At 43.3% G+C, this 20,560-nt stretch overlaps 1 pseudogene; it reads left to right on the forward strand.

Annotated features, from left to right (window-relative positions):
- LOC101977241 (cysteine/serine-rich nuclear protein 1-like) overlaps positions 1-19,450 on the forward strand; it is a 36,149-nt pseudogene extending 16,699 nt beyond the window's left edge.
- The last annotated feature ends 1,110 nt before the right edge of the window (positions 19,451-20,560 follow it).

The raw sequence follows: 20,560 nt of genomic DNA on the forward strand, positions 1-20,560 counted from the left end.
AACAGTTTTTTCCTGGTCCTCTTCAATATTTTGAAAAAGATTGAGAGTAGTCAGCCATGCTTCTTTTAATTTTTCATAGAATTCACTGATGAAACTACTATGCCCAGAGCTTTCACTTATTATTATTTATTTTTCACCAGTGGTGGACACTGAACCCAGGTAGGGCCTCCAGCAAAAGCTCTATACCATTCAGCTACATCCCCAGCCTCACCTTGTGTTTGATTACTGATTTAAATTCAGTCTTGGTAGTCTTTGTTAATGTCAGCATTTATTCAACTTGATAAGATTAAGACATGTCAATGATTAAGAGGCTTCTGGGAGTGCCAATGAGGGTGTGTTTAGGAATGATTGACATGTGGGATAGCAATTTAAGTGGAGACCCTCCCTAAAGTTGGGCAGCACCCTCCAAAAGGATGGTAGCTTGGATAGAATAAAAGGTGGAAGAACAAGGCAGCAGCAGCAGATACAAGTGCTCATCTTCTTGATTGCTGATGCCATCACTAGAGGATATCAGATTCTTGCTTCTTCACTTCTCCAAAGTGGACTCTGGCAGGGATTGTCCAGGGAATTTCCTGAAGCCTTCTGTTCAGACTAGGAGAACACTTTGATCTCTCTTGTTTCAGGGGCTTCAGACACTTGTGCAACTACTGGTTCCTCCAGCTCTACAGCTTACAGATGGCCACTGGGGACTATCCAGCTTCTGGTCAAGTAAGCTAATCTAACCAATCCCCTTTTTATAATCATAATTCCTTTTGATTCGGTTTCTCTAGAGAACCCCTGACTAATACACCACCCTTATCACTGTACCTGCTTCATCCCATAAATTTTGGTATAGTGTGTTTCCATTGTTATTAGTTATCTTTGTATTTTCTTCCCTTGTGCTTTTTTTCCTTGATCAGAATAATATTTAAATTTTTTTTTGCTTTCCACAATTTCTTGAATTTTCACTTCCCATTTTTATTATGGATTAATAGCTTCATCCTATTGGGTGTTTAGAAGATACTGACTGATAGCTGTAAAATAGTTAAAAAAAAATCTCCAGAATGGACCATAAATGCACTTAATGAGGGATTATGGCCTCATTTACTACAAAGAGCCCCAAGTCCTCCTATTATCATATTAGAGATTCATTTATCAAGTTATGAATTGAATGGAGTGGGGTATGAGGTGATAGGCCAATCAGATTATAGCACCAAATGTGAAAAACAAAACTCATTGCCCATTTTTAAATTGCTTAATCACAAGTACTCTACACACAGGCAGAGTTCAGGAATGAAAAGGCTTACAAACAAAGCATTTTGTGATTATTTAGATATTGTGCTGAAAACCCTGCTAAAGTCAGAAGTAAAATGTCTATTTTTCACTGTCTTATATGGAGCAAGTCTTCCTATTACAGAGACTAACAAATAATTGTTGTTGTTGTTAATCTCATTAATTGAGCTTTCTTATGGTGTTATGCTCGAATTCAGGACCCCCAAAAGACCACCAGAGACCAAGATCGATGTAAACGGCAAAGAGGTGTTTATTGGGGAGCTAGCTTGGTCCTCCCTGCGCACACAGCAACTGGTAACGCTGAGAGGCCCGGAGCCCAGGGTTTGCAGCAGTTTTATACATTCTTTGGAGAAGGCAGGGACCCCCACATACATCATAGCATCTCTTAGCAAATCATCACACACCGAGGGAAAATCAAACAACAACTCTAAAACATGATTAGCACATTCACTGGCGGGAACAAGTTGGGTAAGGGTGATTGGTCAATACAAAAGGGGTATTCATTTGAACTGATTGGTTTAAGCCATGAGGGGTGTATGTGCTGAACTACATGGTTTCCCAACATGTTATCAACCACCATAAACTACTGGGAGGGTCATCTGGCATCCCAGGAATTTCCCTGTCTCATGCTGATTGGTGGCTGCTAGGGGGTTGCTATGGATCCCCAGGTAGCCTGACTGAGTCAGGGACACCTGGCACAGCAGATCTCTCCTGTTATTTGTGGATAAACAACTAGCAGGGTGAGAATGTGCCTAGGAGTGCTCTGTGACAAAGGTCATGTCCCTTCCTTGGACAGGCTTTGCTCTGAGGTAGAGGCTGGTTTTTCAAGGGAATTTCATTTCAGGATTAACACAAACAACACCCAGATTTCAGTTCATAGTCAGAAACTCCATGGAGGCCAGAGAAGTTTCAAAACACCAAATCTGCTGCCTTCTGAGTCCCATATACTTGGTGGTACCTTGTTTAAGGCCCCAAATGCCGTGGAACAGCACTTTCTCTTCTGTGTGTCACAGGCTTGGAATTCTGCAGATCAGGTGAAAGACCTAAGCAACCTCATTCTACTTGGGCCTCATTTTGCTCTGAAACTTAACTCCTGACCTACTGCAGTCCTAAAGTCAGGAAAAATACTACAGAAAAGCTCTGTGGAAACAGTTCTCCGAAAAGCTGCAGATGGTGATCACCTAAGATAGGCCAAGATATCAAAATATCTGAAATTCCAGACAGCCCCCACCTAGGTGTGGTGACCAATATCTAAACTAGAAGCCCTGAACCTTGGCAGAGACCCCCCTTGTGACATCCTCATGGTTTAAACCAATCAATTTTAAGTGAGTCAACTTGAACTAACCAAAAATTCTTTTCAGATTTTTTCCCGCCACTTGATATGCTAATCATGTTTTCGAGTTGTTTGATTTTCCTGCGGTGTGTGTGATGATTTGCTAAGAGATGCTATGATGTATGTGGGGGTCCCTGCCTTCCCCAAAGAAGGTATAAAACTGCTGCAAACCCTAGGCTCCAGGCATCTCAGTGTCACCAGTTGCTGTGTGTGTGCGGAGGACTGAGCTAGCTCTCAATAAACACCTCTTTGCTACTTACATGGATCTTGGTCTCTGGTGGTCATTTGGGAGTCCTGAATTTGAGCATAACACAGGCACCAGGGCTCCAGAGGCCTCTAGCCCTGAGCTCAATATATCCTGGGCCCCAGTCGTTGCCCTTCTAAATCCAGCCAAGAGTTATCACCCATGACAGCCATGACTTGCACTGCGACCTGCAATCTACACCACAAGGGCATCTTCTCTGGCATTGGTCATGGAAAGATGACTTTCCAAAAGCACACACATCTTGCACCAGGACACAGAGCCTCCTGTACTGGACAGGATGTCTGCAAACCAGAAGAAGCCTCAGGCACACCCAGGAAAGTTGGGGATCTTAAAGGTGCCCCACTATCGACCACCCCCTGGGGCTCCCTTGTGTTCTAGGTACAAGTGTGAGGTGCAAGAGTGACCTCTGGTGGTGGTGACCCTTGTAAGAGTGCTTTTCTCCCTGCCTGTGCCAGAGGCCAGGAGACCAGCCAAGCCTGCTGGGAGTGGATCCCTGCCCCTTTGACAGTATGAATTATTGACAGATATTATCAATGTCATTCACCCAAAATCAATTAGAAAAGTCATTATAAATTATGGAACTCTTTTCAAATTCCCACAGATAAATACACAATAATAAACACTTCTGTAGTAGGAAAGATAATCATGGCCTTGCTAATATTGACACAAACAAATTAAAAGAAATACACATTTAAATGGCATATTAAAAAGTGTCCAAAACTTTTATTACAGGGTCCAGGGATGTAGGTCAGTGGTGGAGAACTTGCCTAGCATGCAATGAGTCCCTGGATTTGCTTCCTGCTAAATAAAAAAGAAGAAGAAATTTTGATTATAACCATGTTCTTAAAATATTGGCAAAGGGTTGGGGTTGTGGCTCAGTGTCAGAGGGCTTGCCTTGTGCATGTGAAGCACAGAGTTCGATCCTCAGCATCACTTAAAAACTAACAAAATAAACATATTGTGCCCATGTATAACTAAGAAATTAAAAAAATATATTGGCAGAAAGACCTTCCTCAATACTGGTGTTTGAATGAATTTGGTAGGACTCTTTAACATGCAACATAGCCATGGGTTCTAACAGTTTTAAATATACTATTTTGATATAGAAATTTCACTTTTAGAAATTTATTCCAGATTCATTCACAGAAACAAGAAACTCCATTAAGGAAAAAATACTGTTCTTTCATAGTACGAGATAAAAATGATCCACTTAGTTAGAAACAAGGCAATCCTTAGAATCCCAAAGGGAATAGATTGTATAGAGGTTCTAGGACATATTAAATACCTTATAACTCCAAAACGTAGAAAGCATTAAGAATTTTTCCATATATGTAAATGTTTATAGTTATGAAAACATGGCTCCCTGTTGATGTGGAATCCTGTAGATTCTAAATCACTAAACAAAGGTAATGATGCTACACATCATTTGTAGGATTTGTAGGACCTTTAATCAGAAAAGAAATTTTTGATAAAATCAATTCTCTATTAATCTCATGTTCCACTTTCATTCCTTTTCTGTCTTCCTGGAAATTATTCTGGTGAAATGAAATTTAAGTAATGACTTTTAGCAAGATGTTTGTAGAGTCACAAAAACTACAAAAATATAATGAGATTTTAGTTTGCAAAATGGATGCAAATGGTATCAATAATAATTCAATTAAGAAGTTTATTAAATTATTAAGTGGATGCAAAAGACACTGATGATTATTAAAAGACAAACTTTTAAATAGTATACAGATTAGTTAAGACAAGTAAAGGTGTCATAGAACAATTAAGTGGAGGTCAAGTTGAGAGATACCTCCTTCTCTTCCTGGTGCATTTGCTAGCTCAGACCAAAGCACTTGGTCTCTCCCAGTGCTACTTATCAAAGGCTGAGCCTTCCTGAGGCTGGGGCATTGCAACAGAACCTGTGGCCCTCTGCCCTTTGCAGAGACCCACCCTGACCCTTGGCCCCTGGAACACTTTTGCCTTAAGGCACTCATTCCTCAACTGAAAACTCAATGGATACATAAATTTAAAAATTATAGTCTTTCCTATGGTTTTATGACAATATGTTGATATTATATATCAAATATTATATTATGCATAAGAATTAATGTTTTTCTTTCAATTTTAAAAGAAATTAAAACAAATACACATATAGAGCACAATTTTTCTTATCTCTGGTTGTAAACAAAGTATATTCACACCAATTTATGTCTTCATACATGTACTTTGGATAATAATGATCATCACATTCCACCATAATTTCCAATCCCATGCCCCATCCTTTCCCCTCCAACCTCTTTGCCCTATCTAGAGTTCTTCTATTCCTCACATGTTCCCTCTCCCTATCCCACTATGAATCATCATTTTATATCAAAGAAAACAGTTGACATTTGGTTTTTTGGGATTGGCTAACTTCACTTAGCATTATCTTCTCTAACTTCATCTATTTACCTGCAAATGTTATGATTTTGTATTCTCTTTTATTGCTGAGCAAAGAAAGCTGATTTAGACTTCAGGTTTTTAGAAGAAAGATGATCACATTGGAATCCTGTCTGTGTATCTGAACCACAAAAACACTCCAACTCCTATTTGACCCTCTACTCCCATTCCATGCCATGGACCATTGACACTCAAATAAACTGATGAGAAAAACAAGGCAAACAGGTCTGATCCCACTGTTCAGGAAGACCCAGCACCTAAACTCCTCTAAATTCAAATCCCTTCAATCTAAAACCTACTGAATTTTAAGGAACAGGAAAGTTTAAAAGTTCATGTCCATGCTAATGAAGGAATTTATATCCCTTGAAGCTCAGCCCAGTGTATAGTAATTTATCTTTTCATTTTTTGAGACAGGATCTTCTCTGTTGCCCAGAGTGGCTTCAAAGTTCTGAGCTCAAGCAATGCTCCTGTCTGAGCCTCCAGTATAGCTTAGACTACTGGTACACATCATGGCAACCTGCTGATAGTTTGCTAAAGCCACCTGAGCAAACTGACATTTGCCATGTGACCCTACCCACAAGCCTTCAGTTTTGGTGGATTGTTAGGGTCTGTAAACAAGTCAGGATGGCACCTGGCAAATGTTAAAATCTGTAAACAAGTCTGGATGGAGCCTGGCATTTTGCCAGAGGGAGTGGTTTATGAAGTAACGCCAGCGAGCCATTAAGTGTGGAGATTCCTTATTGGATGACTGCTGTGTCTAGTTTATGTTAATTAGATAAGCATATACCCCTCCTGTCCTACAATAAATGGCTCCCACTCCTGCTGTATCAATCTACACAAGTTGTTCGTCACCCCCCAGTTATTTTGCTGCAGCTGGACTGCGGCAGATGGTGGCCCATACGGGGAGCCCCGGGACACTGGGGGGTAAGTTGATGAAAAAAAGCTGCCCGTCCATAGATAGGACGGGAACAAATCTACTCCTCCCTAGATAGGGCGAGAGGAAAAATGGCCATTTTGAAAAAATGGAGAAGATTGATACAGCATGTTTGTGTCTTGTTTTGTCTCAGTATATTGTATGTTTGTGATGAAAATATGGAAGGGGTGAAAAGTAAATTGATAAGGGAAAGAGGCACCCTAATGGAACCAAGAATAGTTAGGGCATGTGTTGATGGAAGCCCAGGAACTCCAGTCAAAAAGAAGAAAATTCAGAAGAAGAAGGATTATCAGAAAAAAGTTACAGCAAAAGACTATTACTGAATATTTTTCCTTACCAGAGGGTGCATGAATCAACGTGGTGGCTGCCACGTGCACGAGCCAGTCATGGAGCAGCAAGGACTTTCCAAATGGTGGCAGCCAGCTCTGCCCTGCCCCCCACCCTGAGAGCGGGATGCCACTAGGAGAGCCCAAATCCAAACCTGACCTGGAGGCACAGTCTCACAGGCTCTTGCTCCCTGTGCCTAGAAGCAGTTTGAGTCCAGGACACTCCCCTGGGCCACCTGGGGCTGTCTGGGATGCTGCAGGCTGAAGACAGCCTGCTGCATCCCTGAAGTTTGACCATTTCCAAGGCCAGTAACTACAATGGTTCTCCCACACCTGAAAGCTAATGAGTAATGAGCACTATTAAGGCTTATTTCAAATGTAAAAAACCTTGAGATAATGTACTGAATTGTTTTGAAGGTTGTTTTCTTAGCACCTGCTGGAATACTACAGGATTTTCTTTAGCTATCCTGAGTTCCTGCCTTCATCCCAGTGCCAGGAAAAACAAAGGTGGAAGAATTTCCAGTGTTGCTAAGATCCGGACGAAACTTCAGATCAAGCTAGTTATTTTGCCAGTTATTTTGCTGCAGCCCGACGGCGGCAGTGGATGTTGAAGTACAATCTATGAAGTCACTTACACTGGACACAGCCGACCTGTGCAGAATTCTGTAACTTCCTGGACATATCTGACCTAGAGCTGATTTCTTGGATCTCATGATTATCAATTCAGAAGGCCCAAGACTAGAGATTTCATTTTGGTGTCCTTTCTTAGTTAATAAAAGTAACTGTAGACCATTTAAAGAATACTGTTTGATGCTGATTCTCTCCCCTCTTCTGAAGGTCACATTCAGTTTTGAAGAAACACCAGCAAGTAGCTACCCAACTACACACTCTGTTAGCACACTACCCTTATAACTCCAGAGATACCCTGGGGTTCAGCCCACAGCTCTGACTTGGGTAATTTTCTTCTTCTTGCCCCAGACCCACCTATACAGCTTCCAACCCTGACTCACCCCCCCACACACAATATCAATAGACAAGCAGGGAATCAAGGAATGGCATTCATCATCATGAAAAACTCAATTGGATTAGAAACTATGAGAATTCTCAGTCCATCTAAAAGAAGAGTTCCTTAACAAATTAATTACAGAAAGAGTTTTTCTTATTCAAGAACCTTTAAATCATTCAGGAGAGAAAGAACAAAATGAGAGATGACCACCACAGCCAAGACTTCAAGCCTCCTAGGCCTGCCGGGCACAGTCCCAGTGCAGGAGTTCACAAGGACAGTATGAGGGTCTCCACTGGAGTTTTCTGGCTTCTTCCAGGGCTTTGGAAGAAGAGCATTATACTGCAAGGCATCCTCAAGACTGTTTTTTCCCCCTTTCTAGTTTCCTCTGTGATGTAAGCCTCAGTTTTCATCAGCTTCCCAGGAGGACCTGGGCTCCAGGAGACAGCTCGAGTGTGTGTCTGTCCAGTGGCCCAGGCACTGGCACCTTCTGGGAGATTCAGAGCCCTTTGGGCCCCACCGACCATAGTGCTTGCCTCTTCTTGAGGTGATTGGGGCTTCTGAGAGGTTTCAGCCATTGGCTGCTGGATGGTCTTGAACTCCGGCTGGTTCTTCTCAACTCCCTGCTCCTGTGTAACAACATATTCTGTTAGTACACCACCTTGTTATGATAGATTCATGGGATCCCAATAGACCTCCAGGAGCCGAATCCGATGCAAGAGTCTTTATTTACAGCTCGAGCCTGGACTCAAAACCATTTCTGAAACAGTGGTCCCTAGGAGTGAGTCCCCGCCCTTAGCTCAATGAGGATTTATAGGCTTTTGGGGGATACTCTATGCATCACAACATCACACAGCAAATCGTTTGACACCACGGTAAACTAAAACAAAAACTTTTCTTTTATATATTTATTTTTTAGGTGAAGATGGACACAACACAATGCCTTTATTTTTATGTGGTGCTGAGAATGGAACCCAGATCCTACCCCTGCTATGGGAGTGCTCTACTGCTGAGCCACAATCCCAGCCCCCAGACAACACTTAACATTGATTAGCACATTCTTTGGTGGGAACAAGTCGGGTAAGGATGATTGGTTAGTTCAAGTGGTGGATACCTTTGAACTGATTTAGGCCTCCAGGTGTTGCAAGAGTGTATAGGCTAAACTGCGGGGTTGCCTAATCACAATGTCCATCAAGAAACTACTGGGAGAGTCGCCTGGTATTTCAGATATCTTCCCTGTCTCACTTGGGTTGTTGCAATGGTATGAAATTAGGCCTCAGGCATTTTTTGGTCTTTTCAGGAACTTGCATTTGCTGAGTCAAGGATATCTGGTACAGACAAATGACTCAGCAGGGTTGCTTCTGTGCCTAGGAATGGGTTTTCCAAGGATAAGGGTCACCCCTCCCTCTTTGGACAGGCCCTGCTCTGAGGTACAGGCTGTTTTTTAAAAAATGGAGTCACATCAGTTTCTCAAACTCAGTTTCCCAAAGACAGCTCCTGCTCTATGTAAGCCCAGTGAGGCTGTTGGCTTACTGGAAAATTCATGTCTCTGCAGCTCTGGAGGCACTGGCAGGAGTGGTGGCTCAGTGCAGGAAAATTATCCTGGGTTCAGGCCTGGTGGCACATGGGGCTCTGGACATACCCTCCTGGGAGTCAGCAATCTTGAGGTTGACAGACTGCCATAGCTTCAGCTTCCCTACCAGGCCAAGGTAGGGAATGTTGCCTAGAATGGCCTCAAACATGTTTATCTTCCCTCAGTCTCTTCATTGGCTGGGATTACCTGAATGGCTCAGTGCACCCAGCTAATTCTCCCCATATGGATTGCCTGGTTTTAGAGACCAGACTCAGTAGTGCTGGATCATACTTTCAAGATCATAAGCTAATTCATCCTGGAGCTGGATAGAGAAGCTAAGTTTTAGAGCATACAGAGCTAAGTATGGGAGCAGGTTATGTTGAGAAAAGGAAAGTCCTATGGCTATTTAGAATTGTAATTTTTCTAATTTATGTCTACATTTCCTGCCTCAAAAAGTATCTAAATTCCTCTGATTTTCCTTTCTAAAGGGCAAATGAATGGAATTAATGTCATGCGTTATCCATAGTTTTTCTCAGGAGCCTAAACATTTTAATGTAAATATGCATATTCTATCTTGAGTTGCTCCCCTTTATCTACTCTCCCTATTTTCATTGAAATTCTTCCTATTTCTAGTTTATTTAAATGTGTAATCTGCCAGGTGTGATGGAATTTTTAATATTTCCTTTTTTTTTTTTTTTTTTTTTTTTAGCATTGAGTATTGACCCCAGGGCTTCAAGCATGCCAGGCAAGCACTCTACACTAACCTGCACTCAAAGACCCATTTGCAAGTTATTAAGATCTTTTTATGTCCATTTCATCTGCTGCTTCAAACTCTGACATGGTAGTCTCTGATGTGCCTTAGCACACCCTACATCTCCACTGTCGTGCAATGGACATTCATATTGCTGCTATCCCTCATCACTACACATATGAACCTGTGGGAGAATTTCTCTAGGGCAGGTGCCCATAAATACAATTGTTCCTTCAAAAGAGTATAACCTGAGTTTTATTGAGCGTTGCCACATTGATCTTTAGAGTGAACATAGCATTTACTTTCCAACAATAATGGTGTGCAGTACTGCATGCACACATTCCCACAAACACTTGGAATAACCCAGATTCTGACATATGCCAGGGGCTTTGTGGCTCTGGAGAGGTTTGCTCTGGTGCTGATGGCTACCTGCTCTGATTTTTTCTGATTTCTGAAAGTCTTTTTCTATGGGCCAGTTGCTCTGTGATTTTGAGAGAAATTCTCTCTTCAATCTGAAATTTGCCTTTGCTTTTTGATCAGATTGTTAGTTATCTTTCTCCCTTGTGCTTAAACTGTGTGGGTTCAGTATCTGTTCCTAAAGATAGAAGGAAAACAACAGTGCCATTACATTTCACTTCTTGCCTTTGAGCTTATTATAATGTCTTTTAATTTTAACAACCCCAGAAAAATGGACTTAGGTTTCATCCATAAGTAATACATTTCCTCTTGGGCTAGGGTTGTGACTCAGTGGTACAGCACTCACCTAGCATGTGATGGGCCCTGGATTTGATCCTCAGCACTACCTAAACAGAAATAAATAAAGGTGTTATGTCCATATACTACAGAAAAATAATATTTAAAAAATACATATCCTCCATAAAAAGTATTTAAAATCTTTTTGCTTATAAGAGGTCTTTATCAGGTTAGTTTCACATAATTTTTATTTGAAAATAAACATACAGATTAAAAAAAGTCTTTTAAAATTTCATCTTTATATTTTACAGTTTTTCTTTTTTATTAGCCTTTCCATCAAGAAATACATCATTTAGGGCTGGGGCTTAGCTCAGTTGCAGAGCACTTGCCTAGCACCTGTGAGGCACTGGGTTCGATCCTCAGAACCACATAAAAATAGATAAATAAAGGCATGCTGTGCATCTCAACTATAAAAATTTATTTTTTAAAAAAGAAATACATTATTTAAATAGAGATATTTGTACATTTTCTATACATGTTAACTGTATTACCACAGGGATCCTGGGACCAGAGGCAGACATTCTGCCTTCCAGGACCACCTCTCCCTGGTGGGTATTAAACTGGATCTGAGTGACACCAGTCTGACAGTGGCCAGTGTCTAGAAGAGGCTCTGCTGGACAGGGACATCTGTGTGGAGGTCTTAGAAACTTAAGACTGCAGTTCCTTTCTTAGGTAGATGTAGAAGAAAAATACTGTCCAAAGAGATACACTTTCCACCTAAGGAATTCCTGCCATCCCATACAAGAAGACTTTGGTAAGTGATATGTCTTACATTTTTCTGGAACAGAAGTTGAAACAAAATCTACCAATCTGAACACTTAATACTCCTAGGATTCAGTGGTCATGGGCCAGGGTTAAAATTCTATATGTTTCTGGGCAGCCTGTCTCCAAAACTACATGGATTTGACCAAGAGAAACTACCAGGGCAGGCGACTGCCTGGTTTCTTTGCAGCATGGCACTCTTCTGAGGCTGAATTTGAGTTCTTCTGTGCAATGGGCATAGAACTCCAGGCAGGGAGGCAGAACAAAGTTGTGATGGTTCTATGGTGGGTAGGCTCTAGGCAAGTGTCTGTGTGGAGGGTAGGCCCAATATGGCAGCCCCCATAACCTAGAGGGGAGTTCCCAGTGGAAATGTAGGCTATCCTACCAGGGGCCCTTTCAGCTGAATACAGAACAGTAGTTCCCTTGGCCCATAATTTTCTGATATCAGTGTCAAAGGCAACTGGGATCTTAGTGTCATCTCTGCAGAATCCTGTCATCTTTGCACAGGAGTGAATGGTCCATGAATTTGGCCTCTAGATCAGAAGAAGCAATGGCAGGGCTAAGAGAGGAGGCAAAGGATAGAGTGACTGCTCAGCATTTGGTGTTTACTGATGGAACTCTTCCAAAATCTCAAAGTAGAGTTCATTATGTTGGGTGGTGATGGTACTCTTGGAGGCAAACTGTTTCAGATAATTGGGACTGATGAACTTCATTTGAAAAGCAAGCATCTTCAAATACTGTCCTGTATATGTAGGAAGAACAAATAAAAAAAGAAAAAAGAAAAGCAATCATCTTGGATGCAAGTATAATAAATCCAATTGTTTTCACTTGTTAATTAGATTAAGGTTGAAATATTTCACAAAGGTTTAATTATTATTAAATGCCAGACTCTCTGTTTCCTTTGTGAATGTGATAAGCCATGTTCTCAGTACTTCCTCATGGCGTGTACCTCTGCTTCTACAAAGGCTTCATCCATTATCCCAAATCAAACCATAGGTAAAGTTGCAACTGAGTCCTCCCTAGAGAAGACTGTTTAGAGAGAAGATGGAGATCAATTCTCCAGTTTTGACTGGAATTCTCAGCTACTTGTTTTGTTTCTCTACTAATGAATTCCTAAATTTTAAGTGCTAAGGGGAGGGGCTGGGGATGTGGCTCAAGCGGTAGCGCGCTCGCCTGGCATGCCTGCGGCCTGGGTTCAATCCTCAGCACCACATACAAACAAAGATGTTGTGTCCACCGAAAACTAAAAAATAAAAAAATTTAAAAAAAAGGACTAAGGGGAAGAGAGAGGTGGGGGCAGATGGAAAGCTATAGAGTTTAAATATCAAATAAACAAATATGGTTCAGATTTAAATTCTTGTCTCCTTGAATAGAATGAAGTGTTATTTAATTTTTCTAAGACACAGCTGGTGGACATTGTTCAATCTGTGGAGTGAGAACAAAATTGTAAATTTTAAAAATTATGTTTTAGGATTTTAAGAAACCACAGGTCAGTCCAGCATAGTTGTGTCACGCAACTGTAATCCCAGCAACTAGGAGGCTGAGGCAGAAGGAATGAAAGTTTGTGGTCAGGTGACCAATTGAAGGAGATCCTCTCTCAAAATGGCAAAAGCCTGGGGATGTAGCTTTGTTCTAGTGACCTGGCTTCAACCCCCAGTGCTGAAAAAGAAAAAAGGAAATATGAGCAAAGTAACAACAGTTCCTGAGACATAATACAACAAATAAACTTTGTAAAGGTTTAATCATTCTTATGTAATCACATAATAACTCTAGAAGCATAACCTCAATTAAGGTCAAATGCAAAACTGTGGCCTTTTAAAAATCTCCCTAATGTAAAAGAATTTTTCATGTTCTTCTACCTTTATTGGTATTTTGTTTTTGAGACAGGGTATTCCTAAATTTCCTAGGCTTTCTACAACTTGAAATCTTCCCACCTCAGGCTCCCGAATAGGTGTGATTACAGGTGTGGCCCACTGTTGCCTGGTTATTAACAGAAATTGGTTATTAAAAAATTATCAGAAGCATATATATATTTACATCTTATAGGAACACAGGTTCCTCTGTTTAATGATCCTTTTACCTTCAATGTCATCAAATCTGCATTATTATTCACATAAGAATATACAGAGTGCTTGTTATGAAAAGAGCTACAGTATGGCATGTTCTCTCTCAAATGTGGAACTTTATAAACAAAAAGTTTACTTAGAAGTAGAGTAGGGATTACTAGCATCTAGGAAGTGGTGAGAACTTGAAATAGAGTGGATGCAAGTGACCAATACATCTGTATGAACAAGGATATAACATGAACCTCTTCAATGTTTGTTGTAAATATGTGTCAGTAAATGAATTTTAAAAGCACTACAAAAAAAAAAGATGAATAAAACTAATTTTTTCTCTCCTGTGGGAGCTGGCACAGAATTCTGCAGTCCCAGAGTTCTATCTAGAAAGGGACCACAGTGTGAGGGAAAATTCCCCACCTTGGGAAAGCTGGAGCAGGCAAGGACCCAATCCACATACCTGAGTGTTGCTGAGCAGGATCCTTAAAGTCACAGAAATGACTTCCTTTATGGATAGGATTGGAGACTTCTGTATAAGCACCTATCAGGACTTGGCAGCCCCAAGCTACTGCAGATGAGGTCCTAGTCCCAGTAGATCAGTGCATTCAAAAGTACAGAAGGGAAGAAGAGCCTTCTAGAGGCCACATGTGGCCCCCTGGGGTGGTCCCACAACCTGCTCCTGCTTTCTTGGTCTCTGAAACCCATTTCTGTTTCAGATCTACTACCCTGTGCCACCAGCCCCACAAAGACCCTGCAGATTCACACTTTTCTTGGTTGGGCTGGGTACAATTACAATAAATCCAATTGTTATCAGTTATTAATTAGATTAAAGTTAAAATGTTTCACAAAGGCTTACTTATTATGAAATGCCAGTTTCAGCTTCTTTTACATATGTGATATCCCATGTTCATAGCACTTCTTCAGGGCAAGTACCTCTCCTCCTACAAAGGCTTAATTCATTATCCCAAATCAACTGTGAACTCAAGGCTGGCTTCTTTCCAACTTTGAAGCTCTGCAGCCCACTGGAGTTTCCACAGGGGACCTTCTTTCTTCTCTACCCATCTACCTTGTTACTCCTTTTTCACTTGAGAGTAGTTACCTTTTTGCTACTGGGAATTATTTTGGGACCCTTTGTCCTTTTTTCTTTTAATATTGATTATTTAGTTGTATTTTAACACAATAACTTTATTTTACTTATTTATTTTTACGTGGTGCTGAGGAATGAACCCAGGGCCTGGAATATGCTAAGCAAGTGCTCTACCACTGAGCCACACGCCTAGCCCTGGACCACTTGTCATTTATATGTATTTGTAGTATTGGAATTGGACTCAGTGGTGCTCTACCACTGAGCTACATATCTAGTCCCTGCCCCTTTTAATTTTGAGGCAAGTCCTAAGTTTCCCAGGCTGGTCTGGAACTTGCCATGATTCTGCCTCATTCTTTCCAACAAACTGGTGTGCCACTGTGCCCATCCATATCAATTTCTTCTACATAATTCACATCTGTATATTTTCACTTCTTTTTAAGGAATATGTCTAATTCTTGTCTTTTTGTATTAGCAATCTTATGACACAAACAGGTAAAACCAAAATGTTCAGCATGGCCAGTCTACCATGTGCTTTTCAAATAGCTGAGGGCCAAAAATGAGCCTTTCAGTTCACTTATCAGAATCATCTATATCCCTTCGTTCACACACACTAACAAGTAATATAACCCAACTGTGCTAACTGCTCAAAAAACATGGAATAACACCACACACAGAGTTCTGCCTTCAGGCTGCTACTCCCTCATCCACCATCATCCCTTTAAGTATTATTTATTTTCTGGAAGGGATTAGTGTCTTTGTTTCTGATGGCTCCATTGGAAGCAGTGGATGATATTCCAAGGATTCTTGTTGTATATTACACCACCTGGCTCCCCATTCAGTATCTCATTTCTAACACAAATTCAAGGAAAGAATAAAGGAACCTGGAAATGAGGTGAGGCCCTGGAGTTAAATGAGGTCATTACATCTGTAGTTCTATTAATTGGAACCCAGCTGCAGCAGGTTTGTATTCTTTACCAAGGAAAAGACTGGGGAGTGAGCTGACATGAAAGAGCAAGTTGAGAGCTGGGATCTGCTGAGCTCTCCCAGTCCTCGGTCATCCTGACTGGTGTGTGTGTGTATGTGTGTGTGTGGGGGGGGGTCTTAATTAAGCCTACTGAGGATGAGTGGGGCTGGAGTAGGGGAGGCAGTCAGGGACTTGTGTTGTCTAGGCTCCAGGCCTGTCTCCAACCTGGATGGTTTGAGAACATAGGAAGAGAAGCTAACCTTGTAGGAGAGTTGTAAGAACTTCTGGGAAAAAGAACATAGGAAATCCATGATATAAAAGTAAAAAGTTGGGGGCTGGGATTGTGGCTCAGCGGTAGGGTGCTCGCCTAACACGTTCGAGGCCCTGGGTTGGATCCTTAGCACCACAAAAAAATAAAATAGAGATATTGTGTCCAACTACAACTAAAAAATAAATATTAAAAAAGTAAAAAGTTGGGAAACATGGTGGGAGTAGAGACTCAGAACTCACTATATTATTTTTGGAGTGGTGTTCTCAGCCTTTCCCAGCAACAGAATCATATGGGGAGAAATCCACCCCACACACATACACAAAAAGAAGCCCCAGAAACCAAATTGAAAGATTAAGACTTGGGGTGACTGTTGTAGTATTTTTGGTAAATTTTAACTAACTTCTGTGAGCACATTTTCTGACTTGATACACTAAGATAACAGACTTATTCCCAAAAAGGATTAAATGATAGCACATGCAAGGATGATCTCACATTCAGTTATGAATCAGTTTTTCATATGCTAGCGAGCAGCCTGAGTCCAACACTTACTACAGGGTTGTGTTGTTATTAGATTTAACACTGGCTCATTTATCAGTGTCTGTCTCCTGTGAGCTGTGGCTTCTGGCTTTAGTGGAATTGTCAGCAAAATACCTAGATAATCACAACATGGTGTGTTTGTAACCCTTTTCCTTCCTGAACTCTGCCTGCATGATAGAATACTTTTAACTAGGAATACTTCCAGAAAGCAATTTAAAAATGGGAAATAAGTTTCTGGTTTTAAATCTGGTGCTATATTTTCATTGATCTCTCACCTCAAACTCCACTGCATTTAATTCAGAACTTGAGAAACAAATTTCCAGTATGATTATAGGAGGACTGGGGCTTGTTGGAGTAAATTAGGCCATAATTCTTCATGAAAGATATTTATGGCCCATCATGGAGACTTTGTAAAAAATACTTTAAAGATAATTGTCAGTATCTTATAAAGACCCATTAGGATGAAGCTAGAAATCTGTAATAAAAAGCGAAGTGAAAATTCACAAATTTGTAGAAAGAAAAAAAATCGCATCAAGCAAAAAAGCACAAGAGAAAAAAGAAAATACATAGATAACTAATAACAATGGGAACACACTATACCAAAATTTATGGGATGAAGCAGAAACAGTGACCAGGAAGGTGTAGTAGGAGAGGAACAGAATCAACAGGAAGTATGATTATAAAAAGGGGAATGATTAGATTGGCTTACTTAACCACAGAGCTGGATAGTGCCCAAGGGCCATCTGCAGGCTGTAGAGCTGGAGCAACCAGTAGCTGCATAAGTGGCTGAAGCCCCCAAACAAGAGAGATCAACAGTGCTCTCCTAGTCTGAACAGAAGCTTCCCGAAACTCCCTGAACAATCACTTTCAGAGCCCACTTTGGAGGAGTGAAGAAGCAAGAGTCGGATATCTTCAATGAAGACAGCAGCAATCAAGAAGGCATTCTAAGTCTCCCGCCGCCGCCGCCGCCGCCGCTGCCAGAGGCACAGAGCGAGGGGCGGCTTGACCCAAGGCTGCGCTGCGGAGCCCAGAGAGTCGCGGCGGGAGGAGCTAGCTGGGCTGGGACGAGGGTCGCGTCGGTGCTCTCAGGCAGTCTGTCGCCAGCCCCTAGAGCACCTCTGCAACCCTGACTGGGCTGCTGAAGAGGACGTTTGACCACCTGGAGGACGACTCCTCCTCGCTCTGCTCCTCCACCTCCTCTGACTGCGTCTCTCCTGCCTGCTCCCCAGGCTCTTCAGTCTCAGGTGAAGAGAGCCCCTGGGGTCAGATGCCCCTACCTGAACGGGGCTTCTGTGGCTCCCAAGGTTTTACCCCTGGGTCCATTTTGAAGCGGGCTCCTGGGAGCGCCCGTGCCGTGTTGCCTCCACTGGCATCACTGTCTTCATCTTCCCGCGGTGCCAGGGCTTCACAGTGTGCCCAGCCGTGGTGGCTGAACTCTGGGCGTGGCCCCTCGCCACAGCGCCTGCCACCACTTCTCCTTGTGCAGCTCCGCTGCAGGCTCAGGTGTGTGAAGGATCCACCGCGAGGAGAAGCAGGAATTGCAGGCGCTGAGCCAATCCCGTGAGGACTGTGGCTGTCCCTGTGATAGGATCTGTGACCCTGAGACCTGCAGCTGCAGCTTGGAGGGTATCAAGTGCCAGATGGACCACACAGGGTTCCCCTGTGGCTGCTGTCAGGAGGGCTGTGAGAACCCCAATGGCCTTGTGGAATTTAATGAGGCGCCTGTGCAGACCCATGTCATCCACAGCGCCTGCAGCTGGAGTAGGGCGCCTAGAGCCTTGGGGACCTGGAGGCCCCAGCACAGGGCAGCCCACCCCACCCCCAGCGAGCAGGACATGGTGTTCTCTTTGCCTCTGGCCAACCCCCCAGCAAGCAGTGAGCTGGGAAACAATAGCTGCAGCAGTGACATGACTGATTCTTCCATGACATCTTCCTCATCAGGCGCTAGTGAGGCCCCAGACCACTCGACCCACCCAGGCCTGCCTGGCCCTGGCTTCCAGCCAAGCATGGATGATGACAGCCTGGCAGGGATCCTGAGTTTCAGTAACTCTGACCTTGGTGGGGAGGAGTGTGGGAGGCCATCCTTGCTGGAGATTTGAGTTACCTCCCTGGCTGGGTGAGAGGTGCTTAGACACAGCTGTGTCTGAGCTTTCCCCACCCTTCTCCAGGTCTGAGGGCTTGTCCCTGCAGAGGTGAGTCTGGCCACTGCCCCAAAGACCCAATGGTTGCCCCTGACCTTGGGATGCTGCCTCCCTTAATCTTCATTGGATAAGATTTTCCCCAGAATGTTTTGTTCCCCAATAAAATTCCACTCCCTGGCATGTTCCCTCTCTCCCTGTCTCCCTCTCTCCCTCTCCCTCTCTCCCTCTCCCTCTCTCCCTCTCCTCTTCAGTAAAACTCACTACCACATTCAGTGGCTTGAGGCTGGGGCTGGGAGGAGCCATCCTGGAGCTTGTTTTAAAGGTAATTAGAGTCCTGTCTCTTTAAGTTAAAACTCCCTATAGGTTTTTCACTATTCCAATCTTCTTTCATGAAGCCAGCAAGTGGGTTGGGGGCTAGAGAGGAGGAGGAAGAGGAGGGGGTGTGGGGAACCTGGACAACCTCAGCTGCTTTTACCCAACTGACATCTTTACTGGTGACCCCAATGGCCTGGTCAGCTGGACCCACAACTGCTCTGGCTCTAGCTTTGTGCCAGGCACTTGGATGAAATGCCAACCTGGATGCTAGCTACTTCCTAAATGGTGGCTTTGAAGGGTTCAGAGAAAGTAGCCTCCCTGGCACCTCATTGCCACCCAGTGTGGACATCCGCCAGAGCAACTCAGCGGACCTCAGCCTATCTTCCTGTGACTCCTTTGAGCTACTCCAGTCTTTGCCAGATTATAGTTTGGGGCCTCACTATACCTCTCAGAAGGCGCCTGGCAGCCTGGACAACTTTGAGGCATCCCATGGCCCCTTGCCTGGCCTCTCTCCACCGGGGGATGGCAGCACTTGCTTCTTGGAGTCCCTCATGGGCTTGTCTGAACCAGTTGCCATCGCCTGGACCCCCTTCATCAACAGCCAGTTTGAGAACACTGCCCCAGCCTCTCTGGTAGAGCCTGTGCAGCTGTGAGGACTAGGGTAACTTTTCCCTGCCCCAAGAGCCCTGTTGCTGCTTTTTTGTGATTTGGGGGCTCCCCAAGGTCTGTATGTAACAAGTTTCCTATTGGCTGGCAGAGCCACAAGTATGGGCCCTCTTGGTTTCCAGGAATCACTCTGAATTTATTTATTTATTAAAGAAATAAATAAATTTTGTATGCTGAAGAGAGGGAGAGGGGCTTCCCCCTTTCAGTGGCCTGGCCCCCCACACCCACACAGTGCTCTTCTACCTCCACAGCGTGTGCCAGGAAGAGAAGACATGGCTCTCCCGGAGCTTCGCAGACCTCTTTTCAGTCTCTGTATGATATTCCTTAGCCCAAGGACAGTGAAACGGGGCGAATCAGCCTCTTCAGGCTTCTCATGCCCCTCTGAGCCCTAGACCCATAAGGTGGCTAGATCCTCTGGACTGTGAAGACTGTAATTTATTTCCATAATTTATTTGGAGACTGAAGCAGCTTTAGCTGTGCCTCTTTGGCTGGTAGGTAGTGCTGGGGGCAGGGTCCCCTTTGTCCTGCATCCTGTCCTGCCTGGGCTTTGGTGAATACCAGGTGTAGATGCAAGCCCTGTGATCTCCTATTAGTTGCCTGGTTCAGGGATGGCTGTGTAAGCAGGCGCTGGGCTGGCCAGTTGTGACCAAAATCCCTTATGCCTGCCCCACCCAGCCCCTCTGCTTCCTGCCCTCCAATCAACTTTCTCCCCTCCAAAAGGCAGTGGCCTCCGTTCCCAGCCCATAATGTAGGAGGGGAGACTAGATGCCCCGAAAGGGAAAGGGACTTGCCTTGGTATGAACATGACCCTGCAGGGCTTTGGGGCACTGTACTCCATCCCAGCCCACTGTGTACCCTAAGGTCACTTGCTAAGGGGTGGCCCCTTAGAAGTTTTATGCTCTTTGTTTGCTGATGTTGAATTATAAATTTTGAATTTTACATTAACTTTTATATTGTCCATCAGTGTCAGAAGTATAATTTATTCATTTCTCTGTGTGTCTGTACCAAGAAAGCTAGGCTCTGGGCCTGCCCCCTTGCCTAGGCAGCTTTGCCAGCTTGTGCTGTGGGAACACATTGTACCTGAGCTACAGGTACCAATAAAGAGGCTCTATTTAAAAACTAG

This window comes from Ictidomys tridecemlineatus, unplaced genomic scaffold (assembly GCF_052094955.1).
Source record: "Ictidomys tridecemlineatus isolate mIctTri1 unplaced genomic scaffold, mIctTri1.hap1 Scaffold_4395, whole genome shotgun sequence".
Lineage (NCBI taxonomy): Eukaryota > Metazoa > Chordata > Mammalia > Rodentia > Sciuridae > Ictidomys > Ictidomys tridecemlineatus.